This window comes from Phocoena phocoena, chromosome 21 (genome assembly GCF_963924675.1).
Source record: "Phocoena phocoena chromosome 21, mPhoPho1.1, whole genome shotgun sequence".
Lineage (NCBI taxonomy): Eukaryota > Metazoa > Chordata > Mammalia > Artiodactyla > Phocoenidae > Phocoena > Phocoena phocoena.
The window spans coordinates 15,983,584-16,002,765 of record NC_089239.1 but is presented as its reverse complement, the minus strand read 5'-3'; the positions used below and the strand labels follow the sequence as shown (position 1 = coordinate 16,002,765).

The window sequence follows — 19,182 nt, the reverse complement described above, 5'->3', positions numbered from 1 at the left end:
AAAGAGCAGTCATTTTAGTGAGACTGATTAGACTCTTCAGATCATAACTTTTTGAAATTATCACCAAAAACAATCTTGAACCAAATGTACCACTACCCTATCTTTCTTCCTTTGCATCAGCTATTATATCACATCCTTCATTGTCTTTACAAACGAAAGAGTTCATTTTTCCAAGTTTTACTTTCTGTACCAACTCAGGATCAGCTAGTTTGATTCTCTCATAACCTTTTCAAGCAGACAGCTTCTAAGCATATAATAAGCCTAATATTATGCCCACTGTCATCTCCCACCTCCTTCCCCCCGCAAAAAAGAAAAAGTTAAAATGTTGGCTTAAAGACATTTGGCTTTTATTAACCTCACTAAGTCTCGATTTTTGCCACAATGAAATGAATATTATAATGGCCTATCTTATAAATGTGTCGTGAGGTTTAAAAGAAGCAACGTTATATGGAAAGTGTTTAGCATCATAGCCAACGTGTAAGAGATTGCTCTGTAAATACTTCTTCTACTGTTTATTATTACATCACATACAATTTTGACCATAATCTTTAATAATTGTATTTACATTTAAAATTATTGGATAGTATAAAATATTTGAAATTAATTTGAAATACAAGCAATGCAAAAACTACACAATAAAAAAGCATGACACTTTAGTTGATTAGTTCCTATTATAGGCATATTTACTGCCCTCTGGTGGCCACTGCCTTAACAGAGCCATTACTAAAGGAAATGTGTACCAAAAATTCTGTATCACAGTCCTTTAGAAAATATTATCAATCTGTATTAATAATTAAGGGAATCATTAGATATAAGCAATTATACCCTGACATTTGATTCTGAGAAACTAAATATCTCTACTTTACAAAACCACAGTCTTTAAAAATTTGTATGCTTATAAAAAGATTCATTTGGGGAACTCTTTAACTGACTCAGGAGACCTTCACAAGACTTTAGTTTTGCTGTCATTTAAAAATTTGCCCAACTGAATTTTGAAAAAGCACTGAATTAGATCAGTGTTTTCGTAAAGGTTGTTTTCTTAAATATCTGGCCAAAGTTACAAGGTTGCTTTTAAGGACCCATATGACAACCTTGCTTTACATCATCATTACCACCTTTGCTCAAGTGTATATCTAGCTTAGTTTCAGCTCTATAGTAATTCTTAATGTTTCCATAACATTTTCGTATTAATTTAAATATCCCAAGCTGGAAGAGATTAAAAATTTTAACACATGACTTTGTTTTCCACTAATGCAAGTCCATCAGTCTTGATAATTTTAATAAGAAAAATTATAGAAGGATAGGCAGAATACGGGATTTAAGAATTAACTGTTTTTTAAGTAATTATAGAAAACATCAATGATTGAAGTTGAGTATCAGGAAGAACCTGATACAGTCTAGGGAAATTTCATTAATCCAAAGAAACCTCTATCTCAACCGTTCTTTTTTTAATGTAAATTATTGTTATTATAACAATTTAAAATATATAAGCCTAAGTTTAAGTTTTTACACATTTATAAAACCTAAAGTAGTTTTTAAAAATGAGAACAACCCACAAAACTACTTCAAATTAAGAAAATTAATTTCACAATAGTCACTAAATTGCTGATTGTAACTTAAATATGATACTGTTCTGGGGAAGGCAGCTGGTCTGTCCCACCATGAGCTGGGTAAGGACTCAATTCTTCCACAATACCTACCCTACTAAAACTCCTGCGAAATTTTGTTTCATGTTGAAAATCTCAATATCCCTTAAAACTCTATTGACAGGTCCTATAATTTATCCACATTCAGAGTTTCTTAACCTCTTCTCTGAACTATTTTCTGACCTACAGTTTCTCTCCATCAATAAGAATCTGATCAGAATTGAATTAACTGGAAGGCTACCTCTGCATGTACCCATCTGTATATCTATGCTGCCAAGCCATGTTTGGCTTCTTACTCAAATTACAGCATTGATAATGCAAGTTAATTTATTACGCCTCATGACCATTTGCTGACATATATTTTGCTTGTAACAGTTTTAAGACACATCCACAATTTTTTTGACAACTCATTCCATTAAGAAGTGGTATCTATATCCTCTCCCTTTGAATCTAGGCTGGCCTTAGTGACTCAACAGAATGGAATCAATAGAATACAGCAGAAGTGACTCTATGTGACTTCCAAAGCTGGATCATAAAAGATGCTGTTGCTTCTTCCTTGCTCACTGGAGCACTCATGTTTGGAGCCATGAGCCACCATATAAGAAGGACCATTCTGATGCCACCATGCTGCAAGGAAGCCCAATCCACCAGAGAAACCATGGCTAAGTGCTCTGGTTCAAAGATCTAGTCATAAATTTATTCACATTAACTTCTGTGCATCACATTTTACTTCGGGGTCACAGAGCTTTGCCCTGTGTTCTTACATTCTTCCCCGGTTAATCAATGAATTTTCTGAGATTTTATCAGGAAAAATAGTTGAAAACAAAAAGACAGTATTTCTAAAATTCCAACACGGCTGATTATTGGTAGCAGAGTTCAGAGGTGTTAATAAAACACAATCTGATATAAAATACTGGCCAGGGACCTTCAACACCCTCCAGAAGAAAAGTTGAAGAATCCAAACATAAATCTTTGAAAAAACTGATACTCTACTGTGTAGTTTGTTTAATGCTAAATATATATCTTTATCTAGAAAGGATCAGAGACTGAAGGGACATTTTTTGTTTAATACTTTTTGACACATATTATTAATACAGTCATTTGCACTTCTAGGTGTTTAGCAAATTCACCAAGGAAAGCCTCGTGGGAATTATTATATCTGAACAGCTGTAAGTTGACTGATATTTTTTTTTAAAGAAGATAAATAGAAAGAGGTAACCATCCCACTTTCCCATAACAGTTAAAACTAGGCAGTTAAAAAAACACTGTACAGATTTTATTTTTAATGCTTAATGAGAACAGAATGTTGGGATAAGCAAATTGTTGCTACCCTAAAATTATGAGAAAAAATATTTGGAACTCGGTCCATGCTTTTTAAACTTCCAAAATTATGCTTATTGCTTATATGCACTCTTTCTTTAGGAGGCCAAAGTTCCAAAAAGAATAAAATTATTCTCCTTGAAGTTAAGTAGATGCTAGTCAGTTATAATTGAAAACACCTTTCCTCTGTCTAACCAACTGATTTATTCTTTTCATTACCCAAACATCCTACCAAATCTCTCTTTAAGGTACATTGATTGATTGTTGCATTCATAGTTTTTTATAAAGGCATTTGTAACAAATCTAGATGCTAAACACTTTGCTTCTTTGGGATTGGTGTAAACAGTTTTCTAGTGATTCAAAGCACAGAACTGAGAAGCCAGGGTCTGCCAGTCCAACAGAGTCATCTGCAGTTGAGGTAGTCAATGCCCAAAGCCATACATCAATTCACAGCCGCCAAGAGTGCAGGCTGGACTTTTCAGGCTCCTGTGAGCGAGTGAGTGAGTCAGTGAGTGCGAGTGTGTGTCTGTGTGTTTAAACAAACATCAGTGCAGTCCCATGAATTCTCCTTTGTGTGTTACCTGCTTACTATGAACATGATAAGGAGAAGCAAACATTTCTAGTATTTCGTTTTCCTTCATGAGCAGAAATTAAGTATAGAAACCAGAAAAACACACAGTCATGTCAACTGTCACTTACTTAGTACCACCTGTGTGCTATACTGACACTGGGTGGACTAAGTATTTTATTTCCTCTGTGATCTTTATTATCTCCTTCCTTCGGCTGACTTTAGGTTTTGTTTGTTCTTCTTTTGCGGCTAAGTACTTTGGTTAAAGCTCAATCAATCCTGAAAAACACCGATTTTGCAGATTGAGGAAACTGAGGCTCACTGAGATCAAGTGATGTGTTCTGGTTATATAACAATGATGTCATGCAACCAAAAGAAGGATTTACACCTAGTTTCTTCTGATCTCAGTGTCAGATTAAACTATAAAATAATTTTAATATTCAATAATCAACACAGTGAAATCCTTTTTTCTCCAATCAACAAAACTTATGGAAAAAAATCTCTGAATGAAGTTTTATCAATACTGCATTTTATTTAAATATGAAACAGTTTACTTGCTTAAGTCTTCCTAGGTCCATGAACTCCAATTTAATTCTTCTCTATAAAAATTCAGCATTTTGTAGTTTCTCTGTCAGAGGTAAAAATGACCTTAAATAGCCTGATCTGTTTCAGATGCCAAGGCTCTAAAACTTCATACTTAAAAATAAACACTATTTATACATATTATTTGTATACCTATTGTCTCGTGAAAATTTCAAAACTAAAATTAATAAAAATTGGTTTTCAGTCATTTGTAAGTGAAGTTACACTAAGTCTCATACACTACTTGTTGAACATAAATATGCAATGAAAATCCATTTTTATGAGGTCACTGACAAATTTTCCAAAGTTAAGGCTTGAAAACAGAAACTGTAATGTTATTATACATTATTATGACAGATTAATATATAGGTGTAAATTTTCAATTTCTACAGAAGAATATTAACATATTTTAAAGTATCAATCTATCACTTTTTCCTTTTTTAATCTGTAATAAAGATTTAATTTTTAATTGTAATTTTAAAAAATTTATTGTATATTGAAAAGTCAGTAAAAGAAAATTTTTACTGTCTGCATATTTTCCTGGCCATAATTATTATGTATTTCATTTCATAATTATTGAAAATAGTCATATCATGCTGTAGAGAAATATTAAGGACATTAGGCATGTCACTTCTGTGAGGTATATAACATGCTTTTAATAAATTCCTTTTCTATTTAAAGTAGTCAGAATGGATCCTGTTATTTGCAACTAAGAACTCCAATCTATATAAAAGGAGGATGAAAGGGATTGTTTTAAAAGAGATTTCAAAGGCCTAGAGGCCACACTGCAGAACTGCCCTAAAATACATAAAAGAATAACAAGAGTCTTGTGATTATTATGTTATGCCTCTAAGACTCAAATAATATTACAATTTCACTTCGTATTTATTTTTATTTTATTTTATTTATTTATTTATTTTTGTGGTACGCAGGCCTCTCACTGTTGTGGCCTCTCCCATTGCGGAGCAGAGGCTCCGGACGTGCAGGCTCAGTGGCCATGGCTCACGGGCCCAGCTGCTCCACGGCATGTGGGATCTTCCCGGACCGGAGCATGAACCCGTGTCCCCTGCATCGGCAGGCGGACTCTCAACCACTGCGCCACCAGGGAAGCCCTGTATTTATTTTTAAATGGTAGCAAATACTTCAGTGTCTACTCCTTCCAAATTTCCCTTTATTTGGAGGGCCTCCATCCAACCTAATATTGATAATAACACTAAATGTAAAGCTTCACTTATGTGTCATATGTTAAAGCAGATACTGAGTTCAGAAATAGAAATAAAGCCTACATTCTTGCCTTCAAGGGATTTACTGTGTTATCTGGGCAGGAAGACACATACGTTAAAAAGGTAAGTTGCACACCTCAAAGGTCAATATGCAAAGGTGACAGGACTGTTCTAAGTATATTAAATATTGAAAGTTTTTAAAAAATATATTATTAACTTTCCCATTGTTCAACATTCAGCTATGCCATTAGGAACAAAGTTCTATACATGTTTTTTTGAGTTATAAGGAATAATAACAAGAAGAATAACCAACATTAACGGCTTCTTTTGTGCTAGACACTCTTCTGGGTGCTGCATATACTTGAATTTATGAACTGAGATTATGTTGAACTTTCAGCTAGCTTTCAACCTTAAAAAATGAAAATCAATGAATCATTAAGTAAATACAACCCAAACTTACGGGAGTAAAATTTATCAGGGGTAAATAAAAGTTATATTTCTTATGGTTTTTAAATTTCACTTTTAAAAATTACTTAAAATATAATGCTTTTTAATTGTATTTCTCCTTTCTTGTGTTCCCATTTCCTGAATACATTCTACACTTTTTGTCTTCTATGGACGATCAAAGGCTTCTTTCCCCTTCACAGACATAGTGTTTTGGATATCCATCACTGTACCTCTGACCCTACGGCATGCTCCCCTGGATCTCTGCTGTCTCCGTCCTTAGAGAAACTGTATGCATTATCACAAAATGCAGAGGACATAAACTACCTTAAGTAAGAATGATCTAAAGTGCCATCTGCATTCTAAAAATCATTTTCACCGGGTGAAAGAGAAGAGCTTCTTTACATAATTGATTTTACTTAATTGTTCATTTGTTCTCCACTATGGTGTATTAAATAAAGCAGCTCATAAACTTTAAATAAATGCATAAGTGCATTGACAGTCTTCTCAAACGAATGCTTTTTAAAGGCAACACCTTCTGTAATCAATATTATTAACTTATTAACTTCTGTAATAGGTGATGCATTATGAGTTCATTTGGTGTTAATGCACAGGTGCCAGTTTTTCTGGAGGGCAGTGATAAAAGGCAATAAGAAAATGAGGAGGTATACTTTTGAAGAGACAAACAGATTATAGCTTTAATAAAAACTATGTATCCATTTAGCAGCCCACTAAAGTGGAGATACTAAATGCTATAATACAAGGCACAGAGGCTAAAATTTAGAAATAACTATGAAAGAGAGACTGGCCAGTCTTTGAAAATCTCTGCTCATTCTCTCAAACCTAAGGCTTCCACAGATCTAAAGTTTAGAAGGAAATTACATCACACCTACGTGTGTTCTCTGGCGATTTCTAGGCCTCCTTCTGTAGCACCTCGCTTCTCAGACCCGTCCTTCCCCACAAGGTGCCTAAAGCCTTTGAAATCCTAGTTCTGCTCTTCCCCACCCCCACCCAAAGCCTCTCATCACAAAAGCAACAGATTAATGTATTTATTCAAAGGATAAAAAAAAAATGAGAACATAGTGTGTATGGATTCTGCCCTCATACAGGGTGTCCACATTTTTTAGTTTTATAAAAACAAATCCATTGAGACTGTTCCAAACCCAAAACTATAAATCTTCAGACAAGGAAAAAAATTCCAAGAAAATTCTAACAACTCTATGATTTGAGTTTCAGAAAATAGCAGTTAGGGTCCTACTTCACTGAACATTACCTTTGCTTTGTAGATTGAAGCAGAATCTGATTCCCATGCTCACTCCCATCCCCAAAATATCAACTGCCTTGAAGTTTCTCCATTACCTGTACACAGCAGGAACACCAGCTGCCTCTCATCAGCCAGTTACACCCAGAGTTACTTCACTCCAAGCTGCTACTTTTAGACTCATGTTGCTCACACAAGGCCCTTTATCCTCCTTAGCAATATCACCCTTTTATTGAAAACTAATGGGCTTTCTCTTTAACTAACTTCCAGCATCATCAGTGACTTCAATATCCAAATTTACTACTGATACATAAGCCTGACCTTATACGTATTCCTGTGATTCCATCTCCTCTAACCTTCAGCTGTACTCCATTTACTCACCTACACACATGGTCAACCCTCTCATTATATCCTTCTCCTTACCATATAGATTTGTGCCTCTATTAATTTATGGTCACTGACCTCAACAAAGGAACACTTCCCAGCAACTCATTTCCAACTTGGAATCTCTTTGAAGTTCCAATCCTCCTCACCTTTTCATCAGCCCCAAATTTTATCTGACTTATTTCGCTGCAAAATATGCAATATGTCAGAAAATAACCTCTATAGTTCTTGCAATAAACATTCAAACCCATCTGCATCTGCATTTATCCCCTCCTGCCTCTCTGCTTTTTAAGAGAAGAGCTTACCCTCTTCCCGTCCAAAACCTTCATCTTGTGCTTATGATCCCATTTTCTCCAACTCCACATACATGTATTCAGCTCCTAGAGACTTCACTTTTCAACCAGGCATCCCCTCTTCTCTCTGTTGGCTTCTTTTCATCAGCATTTAAATCTACTCAGATCTTCCTCCAATCAAAAAACAAAACAAAGTGTATCCTGCCCTTCGCATCTCTAAAGGATTTTTCTACATGCACTGATTGTTAATTCCTCACTGCTCATGCTTCCCTACTCTGCTTCTCCTTCTAGGTTTCTGCGGGATATAAAGAAACCAGCTTGCACCAATTCATGAAAGCCAATTGTGTGCACCTTTTCCCAGCTTCAAGGGGATGTTAACACTGGTAGCTCAAAAATAAGTAACAGGAGGAATGCTTACCCATGGAAATTAACAAATGCTACAAATCTATGAATCAGCTTTGTTACTTTGTTTTTTTATTTATCTGCACACTGCTGTTTGTCTTCTACAATCCCCCAAATGCCATTTCTCAGCATTTCTCAGATGCTACTGTAAACACACTAACTTTTTATCCTTCTTTTCATTCTCAGAAATTCAAACATCAGCAACGTATTGAGAATTCTCACATATGCCACCAGCCCAACACTCGCTCCATAAATCTACCCAAATTCTCCTTGTTTCTCTCCGTTTAAATTTTTTTATGTACACGTCAAACTTAATATTTCCGAAATTGAGCTCATGTTGTTTCTTCCAAAAGATGGGTGCCTTCTGCCATTTTTCAGTAAGTGACTCAGTTGCTCAAACAAGAAAACTGGGTATTATCCTCGACTCTTCGACCTTCCTTCATTGCAAGTGTATTCTACCACCTAAGTATTTCTCAAATTCACAAACTTCTTTTCTTTTGTTGTTCTATAGTCATAAGCTATAATTTAAGTTACTTCAACAGTCTTCTAACTTGTCTCTTTGCATCCAGAATTGGTCCGGCTCAATCCATTATCTTCACTACAACAAGAATATTTTTAAAAAACAAATTTAAAAATCATGTTACTCTCCTACTTAAAACCCTAAGTGTTTCTGATAAAGTCCGAAACCTTTTCATGGTTCATTAAATATTTTCTAATCCAGCTCCTGATGACTTGCCCAGGTTCACCTCTCTCTTTTCTAGTTTATTGTATGCTACAACCATTTCAAATGCTTTCAGTTTCCCAATTTTATCATGCTTTTGCTTTTCCACCTCCCAAAGTCCTCTACTTCTTCCTGTGTCATTAGTTGTTGCCCCTATTTTTTAATTCAGTAACTATTTTTCTTTCTACACCTTTAATTTTGCATCCTGTACAGTCATCCCTCGGTATCAGAGGATTGGTTCCAGGATCCCCCTCAGATACCAAAATCTCTGGACATTCAAGACCCTTATATAAAATGGCATAGTATTTGCATGTTTTATAACTTTACTTTCAAAGAATTACATTACCATACAGTATGCCTCCCTTATAAACGGAGAAACTGTGTATCAGCCTATCATCAAAGGTAAGTGTTTTTATTGTAACAATGTTTTTAATACTATATTATGAATATGATTGTAATACTATGTGCCATAAAAATTGTATAAAGATTCATTACTTTATAGGTGGCTACCATGAAGCAATCTTATAGATTGCACTAGGCTACCACCATAAAGCAATTGTGCTGCAGCTTCTTTAATTATCATGTATAAATCATTATACCTGTAAATAAATATGAATTTCTCTTTCACATTATCTTTTCATTTTTGATGCCTAGTGTTAGTAATACGTATAACACCCACAGTGTTTTGTATCATATAAGACAACACTGATGCAGGTACTGACACACAAAGGATTCATTTTGTAACCAGACGAAATAAACTTAGGTTATCGATAAATATAGTATAGTACTGTAAATGTATCTTCTCTTCCTTATGATTGTCTTAATAACATTCTCTTTTCTCTGGCTTACTTTATTGTAAAGATATAGTATGTAATACATATCACATACAAAACATGTGTTAATCAAATGTTTACATTATCGGTAAGGCTTCCAGTCAACAGCAGGCTATCGATAGTTACTTTCTGGGCAGTCAAAAGCGATATACAGATGTCCCACTGTGCAGGGGCGGGAAAGAAGTGTTGGTGCCACCAACCCCCCCACTGTTCAAGGGTCAACTGTAACGTAAAGACGTGAATATCACTATAAGGAAAAAGTTCTTTCTTTTGCACTGTACTATTATCTGAGCCAACAGTCACTAGTATATTATAAGGTAAAGATGTGACATGTATTTTCTTTATGCATAATATAAAAATAACAACGTGCCTAGCACAAAGCCAGGTACATCACGGACCTCTATCAAAGTCTGCTTAATGTGAATACATGCCAAATATATATAAAGTTATAGATTTGTAGAAAAATCTGAGCATCCTCTTAAGGATAAGAAAATGATTCCCCTCTTCTCTGTTTATAACCTATACTCTTAAAAAAAAAAAAAAAAAAAAAAAAAAAAAGGCTTTGCAAGTATTTGCATGCGTGAGACTTTGTGTATCCCACACTGACCTGAGCAGACATGTGGTATAATGGGACAACTGCCAGAAAAAGTTCTTCTGCCCCCAAAATGTTGTGTCCTCTGGCTTGCTGACCAATGTCAGTAATCTTCCACTTTAGTTAACTTAGAATTTGAATGCCACAATTAAAAATGCTTTTACTTTCAAAAGGGAAAGTCACAAGAGACCACTGATTAACTACTGCTGCCTTTATTCGTTTCTTGGTTAAATACTAAGCTACCTAGGAAGGCATTCAAGGATAAGGACAATGAGAAGTTTTAGAATGCAAAGTTTGGGAAAGAAATAGAGTGGAGAGAGAGCCGGGCAACTGGGCCGCCAAATGAGGCCACAGAGACTTCAAGAGCAGGAAGCATTTCAGAAAGGGAAGTAGAGGGGAGCTCCTCTATGTCACAGTTCTGCCCAGGGCTATCCCAGCCAGGGACCATTATATTTGCTTTATTTACTCTTTTAACAGAGTCTAAAAAGCATAAAGGACCTGGCCTGGTCAGGTCTCTTCTGGGCAGTTTTTTTTTTAATAGAACCCAGTAGCCACAGCCATAGAGAGCATGAACAATCTCTAAAGGGGACAGTCTACTCACGGCTGCTCCATCTCTGCTTGTTCAGATTGGCCAGAGAAGTAATGAAATGTGCTCTGAAAATCTTTTCAAGTGGATAGTATTGTGGGGTTTTTACCCAGCTTTACTGAACTATAATTGACATATACATTCTGTGTTTACTTCCCATTTCAGACTTTTTTCTAAAGAGTAAAGACATAAACTGAAAGTTTAAATATCTCTTTCCTTTAAAAAGAAATTAACCAAATATATTCCCTTTTTTAAAAAATGGATGAATTTTAATCTGCTTACTATGGCTCAAAAAAGAAGCACTTCCCTATAATTCAAATATTTAAATGGTACATTTTTTTTTCCTAACCAGACTCAAAACAACTTAATATGAGTGGATTCTAGTGAATTTTAAATATCAGAATCCAGAAGTTCATACACAGTCTTTTGGACCTTCTTTTGCAAAATGCTTTTTTATATTTATTAGAAACTCCTAAATTTAGCAGTTATATAAAGCCATATTTTATGTAACTAGAAATTTGTATTCAAATGCTATAGTAACTTTAATGTGTATGAAGCTCTCAAGGGGCTTTTAACTTTTCTCCTAGAAGGAAGAATTTCCATAATTACTCTCAAATGTCATTAAAATATGTTTTTAAAATTTATTTCAACTTTTCTCAGTCCCCAAAAAAACTGCTTTCAAAAGTTACCCTGAAATATATATATACACACATGTATATACATGTATATATTTCTTGAGGAGATTTTTTTTTTTTGCTTTTTGTCTTGAATGGTACAAATTTTAGAATAAACCATCTAAATAATGGCATCACTTCTTCACTTACACCCCACTGCCTAAGATTTGTTTAAATAGTCACAAGGCTGAAAATTCTGTAGAGTTATCAAAGCAATATGTTTCGAGATTCAAGAAATGATACAATAATAATGTAAATCAAAAGCTAGGAAGAAAACAAATTATTTTTAGAAGTATTATGTTAACGTTGTCAACTCATTAGACAACCTGTAAAATGGAAATACTAAATTTTGGTAAATTTATTATTTGCAGAATGTTTCTTATAGACGTGAGATTTCTTTACAATCTTTAACCCCATGAAGTGAGAAGAGCTTGAGGTCTTTTTTTTTTTTTTACTTCATCTTGCCGTTTCTAGTTTGTGATTTCTCCTTCTCAAGTTATAAAACATTAATGATCATTACAAGCACTATTTCACAAACTACAAATTAAAGTTCTCTAGCACTTAAAAAGCTTAAGAGGCTACATTTCTGATTACATAGCAGCTATCTCAAACAGTTATTACATGAGAGGTTTCTAAGTAAAATCACAATGAAAGCAAGGTAAAAATTAACTGCATGATTCTAGCGTGGCCTGATAACATTTGCTATCATGCACTGACAGCTGTGGAAAACAGTCTTTACGTCTCCAAGGAAAAGAAGACTTTAAGGTCTCCCAACATTGGATTAGATGCCCTTGCTTCTAAAATAATCTTTCAGAATCAATGAGTTATTAAAAGGGGGCACATACCACCCCCCACCCAGAAATTAGTAACATTGTTTTTGGCAAAATTCTACCAAATAATAAAAAAAAAACACTTTATTTTGCATTCCGCCTCCCTTCATGGAATTTGCAATCCAACTGGAAACATAGAAACAATATCTGAAATACCAAGCTATAGGGGGTTGCAATTTAGAGTTATGAAATTGGGTTCTTTTCTCCTCATACCTTCCCATTTTCTTTCTGACAATGCAAAAGGGAAATTGAGTCTTTATTTCCAAAGGTGAGGTCTATGGCAGGACAGAAAAATAAAGGTGGCTTCCAAATATTTCCATTTCTAGCTATTTACTCCAAAATCCTAAGACTTTGGGGAACTCAAAGAATGTTGGTTTCCACTAAAGGGAGTAGATTCAAGGAAAAGATTTTTCCACCGTATAAAATAATTGTCCTGGCCTTCTTTTTTTTTTTGGTGGCGGAAGGGAAGGTGAGGTAGAGATAAAAACAAAAGAAAAGAAGGAAAATTAGAATGATAGATCACAATCATAGACAGCAAGAATGTCCAGAGGAAATGGTTAACAGGTACACACCAATAAAGACAACCAAGAGAGACTGTTGCTCTTGTTCAAGGACCAAGTTGCCCCACAGGACTACAGAGACTACAGTGCACAGACTAACAACCCAAACTTCACATGATCAAGTTTGGCTCATGGAACAACCATTACCATTTCTGATATCATCTACAGGAGATTTCAATTTATCATCAGCTAACACCTTGCCCAATAGCCACCCAGAAGGAGAGCTGCCTGTGTTGCAAAACTGCATATGCCCCACCTGAATTTCTTCCTGATAACATGTCTCCTCTCAAAGCTTAAGGGTTCTTCACCTGAAACTAATACAACATTGTAAATCAACTATACGCCAATAAAATTTTTTTAAAAAGCTTAAGGATTCTTTTAAGCCCAAGAAGAAACAGGTGGTAAGCTATCTAGTAGGCAGGTAAGGCTGGAAAAACTGAATTGAACCAGCTTGAAACGGTGTTTAGACTCTCTAAGGGTATAGTCATTACATATCATACGAGGGAATTTGCACTTCTGGGGGAACTTGGCCACCAACCAGGAGGTAGAAAGTCACAGTTAAAAATCACTGCTGAACATGTATATCTTCGTGGAACTTAAATATTGTGTTAGGAATTTTAAGGAAAATATTAAGAAATTTAATGGTAACTTGAAGCATAATTTTTACATATGAAAACAGAATAGACTCTTTTATGGAATAGAATATAAAATAAACTAAAATACTAAATATTATGGCCATTACGTTCAAACTCAAAAGATTCCCTCCAACTCTGCCCTAGGGCTTTAGCTCCCTCCGCTCTGAGAATAAGACACTTCAGTAGGAAATGTAATAAACACCACTACACAATAACATGTGCAATTCATTGTGAATCTTTCCGGTGCTCTAAATTTTCAGGGAAAAAAAAAACTTTTTAAAAATGAGTTTGCATAGATAAACTATTATAAGCTAATTACTGAAAAAAACAAATATTTACATAAACATAGGATATTTACATAAGTATGAAGCAGCACTGCACACTTTGATGTGCAGAGTTACTTCCCTTACAGTCTTCATTTAGGTAAAAAGATTTTGGGGTTGTTTTTTTCCCAACTCACCAGCTCTACGCAGCAGCATCCCACACCACGTGTGGCCTCACATGGCTTCTCCGCCTCCTTCACAGAAGAGGAGCTGGAGACGATTCCCGTCGCTTCCTCGTGGGCGCGAAGGGTGTGCCCACCACACGACGATGGTCGATGACGGTGTCCTTGCTGGGGTCAGGGTCGAGGCCGGGCTCGGCACCGCGGGCGGGAGGACACTGGCGTGGCGGCCTCCCAGCACCCAGCCCGGACCAGAGACTCGTGCAGGGACCCGCAGCACCTGCAGCTCACCCTCGCAGTTGGCGCAGGCTTGCCTGGGCTCGTTCAGCCGCACCAGTTCGGTCCTCAGCTCGTAGAGCACGCGCACCAGCTCCTCCGCGGGTGTCAGGCTCAGCTCCACACCCAGCACCTGTTCAGGGCCTCGATATTCTGGCCCGCACCCTGGCAGTTTCCTCTGCTGGCTCCGCGGGGTGAGGCCTGCAGGCTTGAAGTCTGGAAACTTGATGCCTGCAGGCTCAGGAACAGCTGGCTTCTCGGTCTCCTTTTCCTGGGGCGGCTGCTTCTCGGGGTCCTTGCTCCGCAGCGGGGTCTGCGGCTGCGGGTAGCTTCAGCGAGTCCTGGCTACGCTCCTCGCGCTCCTTCTGCCGGGACTAGATCTGGCGCAGCTTACGTAGCGGGTACTTCTCCGCCGCCACCTGCTCTGAGGCTTGTTACCGGCAACGCTTCAGCTGTTCCTTCCGCCGTTGCAGGTGCCCAGCATCAATCCCTGGTATCCTGAGGTCTGTGTTTGGCATGGCGTGCATGTTGGCCAGCTTGGCACAGATATGGTAATACCGCTCCTTCAAGTCCTCCACAGACCTCTTCTTAAACCGCTGGTGATCATCCCGATCGTGGCTAATGACAAACCGGAGGTCAAAGCGGCGGCTGAGGTCAAAGAAGTGGTCGTTTCTGCCTTTGTTCAAGAGTTGTCGTGAAGATAGAGCTAGTACCCCTGCTCTGAATACACTGGCACCTGCACAGTCTTATGGACCCTGGCGAAGGGGTAGTCCTTGCCCTCCTCAGCTGCCTGTCGCCAGTGGAAGAACGTGGCTCCATCCTTGCAGACTAGGTTGGTGAATGGCATCCGCTTACAGGACCACGCCTTCTTGGGGCCCAACTTGGCCTTAACTGTGCGCTGGCCTTGACCAGGGTCACTGGGTAACAGTGGAGGTGCATCCTTCTCGTCAGAGTAGCACAGTGCTTAGAATTCCTGGTGCATGTCCGTGGGAAGGTCAGTGTCTCCTAGGACTTCCTGGACTTTTTCTTGTGCGGGTTGGTATTGTCCTTCTTGCTGATGGTCCCGGAAGCCGCATGACCCTCTTATCCCCGAGTTCTAGCATGTCCTACCCATCTGTGCCCACAGACATTGCGCCTGAGAGATAGGGGAGTGCCCCGAGGTCAAGGATCAGTGTCTGGACTTCCGCACTGCGGCCCGGTGGCTCCATTATCCCCGCAAAACCACAGACCTTTTTTCTTTGCCGGGGGTGGGAGAGGTGGCTGGTACGCAGTAACTTGACTGAAAGAAAAGTGTGGTGAAATCTGTCGAAAGCTTAAGGAAGAGAACTTCGACACCTCCCCTCAAGCTCAGGACCAAGTGCAACGAGTGGATTCTTTCAGAATGTTGTCAGGCAGGGTGCGTCCATCTTCCTGCTGTTTCCCTGCAAAGATCTGCGTCTCTATCAGCCAGTGTCAGCTGGCGGGCAGCAACCAAACCAGTCGTTTGCACTGGGAAATATGAATATGAAGAATTATTAATTCATAAGAGGGAATTTACCAATAAGAATGGTAAAGAGAATCTAAAGAATACAGAAAAGACAGGTGTAAGTGGCAGTCACTACCTCTAGGACTAAAAGAGAGTATTCAAGGAACAGAAACTTGGAAGAAAGCCACGCAGACTGATGTTCAGAACCAGTTGCAGAAGGTGCGACTGTCTCCCACTGGAGGGCAGAGTATTTCACCGAGGTGTTGCACACCACGCCTGGCCGGCAGAAACTAACTGCACAAAGGGATTTGAGCAACACTACTAGGAAGCCACCAGCTGAAGAGGATGGGAGCAGGGCACTGAAACTTGCTGGGAGTGGCTACCTCTGAGATGAGAACAAATCTCACGAGAAAGCTGCATCTGGAGTTCTGGCAAAACGTGCTAAGAATCCACCCCACAGGGGACACACTATTGAGTGACCCACATGAGAATGGCAGCTCAGCTGCATATCATTATAGCAAAAGGGGAAAACCACTGGTTTCTGGAAGAGGGGGTCTTCTCCCTTGTGGTATCCTTCCAGAGCCTTCTACTATAATGTTTAACATTATGCCAAGTGTTAAAGGAGAACTGATTACAAGGTCCAGCTCCAATATTACGAAGCAGGACAAAGGAGGATGGTTTAGGGGCTGAGGTTGTAAGTTGAGAACAGACACACTGTACTTCCAAATAACTTCAACTATAATCCTTCAGCCATAAAGGAAGACCAGCATTCATTTCAAAATTCTGCATGTCCAGCTATCATCTATACATAAATATTTTGGAGTCTGAGTCTGTGTCGTGGTGACGGGGGTGGATTAGTATCAAGGAACGCTTCCTTCTGGCCACCTCATTTCTTAGATGAAGCTGCATATCAATAAATAACAGTAGGTAATATTAAATGTTAAAAATCAAGGTAAAATAATGATCGCAAACTCTTTTCACGTGATACGAGAACACTGTTTAACAAAGCCACTTGAGTCATCTGAATCTCTAATGGAAACATTCTATATCCTATTAATATTAGGCTAGATATTGAAAAAACAAACTGACGAGATGCCAATGATTACTGTCTCATGGAAATGATTTCTGTATGGTAAAGAAGATAAACCCAAATTTTATGGTTTTATTATCCTGTATAGGTCATTATACCAGTTCAATATCTAACTAAGCAAATATATATATATATATTTATATTTATAGGATCCTATATATATATAGGATTGTTTCATTTATTCACATTTAAGTTTTTATCGATAGATTACATCTGCCACATACCTTCTGTTTTCTGTCTTCCTCCTTTACAATGAGTATTTTTGCACTAAGTGAATATTTTTAATGTAACATTCTAATTTCTATGATATTTTTTCACTTTTGAAAACAGGATTTTCTTAGTTGTTGCTCTGGGGATTTTTATATATATCTTAGTCTAGAATCTACTCTAGATTTATACTGGTTTAATTCCATTGAGATAGAGAAGCACTAATTCTGAAGAGCTTGATTTTCTGTGGTATTATTGTTATTCAGACGCGTCTATATATCATACAAATCCAACAATAAATTGTTATAATTATTACTTTATATAATTTCATTTATTTTAAAGGAGCTGAGGAAAGAAAGGGGAGCAGGTATATATTTATAACACTTATATATGTATTTATATCTTCTTATGTACCATTTCTGGTTCTCTTCACTTGTGCCTGTGGATTTGAGTTACCATCTGGTATCATTTCCTTAGCCCAGTACAACTTTGCTCCCACTCACCTCCTTCGTGCTGGTGTTGGCGAATAACATTTCTATATGTTATGGGCCAAACAATACAATTATATACAATTATATTGTTTTATACAATTTATTTTGTAATCAGTTAAGAGAAGAGGAAATAAGGGCTTTATCAATTTCATAGTTCTCCAAACTTCAAGAATCAAATCGTTTTTTGTGTAAACCTTGAACTTTGAGTCAGGAGTTGGGACTTCATACCTAGATCTTAATTAAGCAGGACTAACTTGAGAGATGAGGATTCAAAAGAAAATGTGCAAGTGTCTCCTCCAATTGCCCTCAAAGAATGAAGGAAATTACCATTTGAATGTTACGGAGTCGTGCTCAGTTAATATTTACCTGTCTTTTAAAAAAGTCCTATATGCTGAAGGTCTGATGACTGAAATATACTTAAAAGCCTAAATTGATGACTTAACAATGTTGAAAAAGAAGCATTAGGCCTTGATGCCACATAGCAGCATAAAACCATTTTAGACCCATTTCCCTGGCTGATTTAACAGCAAATGTATCTGACGGTGAAATAAATGACCTGTCAATGTATCATCCAGCCATGCATTTCTGTGATTTCAATAGTTACAAACATTATTACTCCATCTCCTCAGTTTTATTCTTTTTTTTTTTTACTGACATGTAAAAATCAGATATTATGTGTGACAGAATAAAGCTTTTGTGGAAGGTAAAAAGAGGTTTTATCTGAAATAAGCACCACTTCTCATTTTACAACCATGATATCAAAAGAGACTTATACTCTGACCTTGCATTTGAAAGAGTGTTGCATGTAGTGCAATAAAAAAAATCATGGAAGGATTTAGCAGACTTGTAGGTTCAGGCACTAGAGTCCAAGGTAAAGATGCAAAGAAATATTTAAAAAAAAAAAAAAAACCTGCTAAAGTAGAATGACTCCTTCCCTCTGGCAAAATCACTGCCTCCCAGAAATAAAATGTAACATCCCAATTCTTTCAAGTGAGACCCTCTGATTTTCTCTCACCATAGCCCTGGGGCCATACCAAAGCCATCCTACTCTTATTACGGTAGCGAGGTTACAATGAACCTACACAAGGAGCTGAAATATAAATGGGAATGCCTCTAAATTAGAAAAGAGTGGTGAGGGAGACTACAAAAGAAAACCTAAAAAGCCAAAGAAGTAGTATAATCTAGAAAGACCAAAAAGAGAAACATAAATTTAATATATCAGAAAAAACAAAATGAGTTTCCTTCATTTTTGACGCTTTCTAACCAAAAGCTGGAAGGAATCTGAGAGCTCATCTAATCCAGCTTCTTAGTCTTCCAGATAAAAAAAATTGTAGCCTAGAAAGGTACTTCCCCAGATACATTCTTTGAGATTCTTCTGAACTTACAGTTTTAGGAAGAGTAATAACTTAAAAAAAAAATTAAAGGGTGAACACAAAAATTTTAAAGTATACTTAAAGCTAAATTTAAATACGTATTACTTTGTAGATATATCCCAAATACTAAAAGAAAAAATGAAGTGCCATTTTTTAGATGTTTATGGTGACTATAAACACAGATTTCTATAGATTAGAAAAGACATTACTTTGGGAAATGATTAATTGATAAATGTAAAAATATTGCATTTTATCAATATTTTTGATATGGCATGCAGTGGTAG

At 37.0% G+C, this 19,182-nt stretch overlaps 1 pseudogene; it reads right to left on the bottom strand.

Moving 5' to 3' along the window:
- Window positions 1-13,969: 13,969 nt before the first annotated feature.
- LOC136141929 (DNA methyltransferase 1-associated protein 1 pseudogene) lies at window positions 13,970-15,402 on the bottom strand (annotated as a pseudogene).
- Window positions 15,403-19,182: the final 3,780 nt, after the last annotated feature.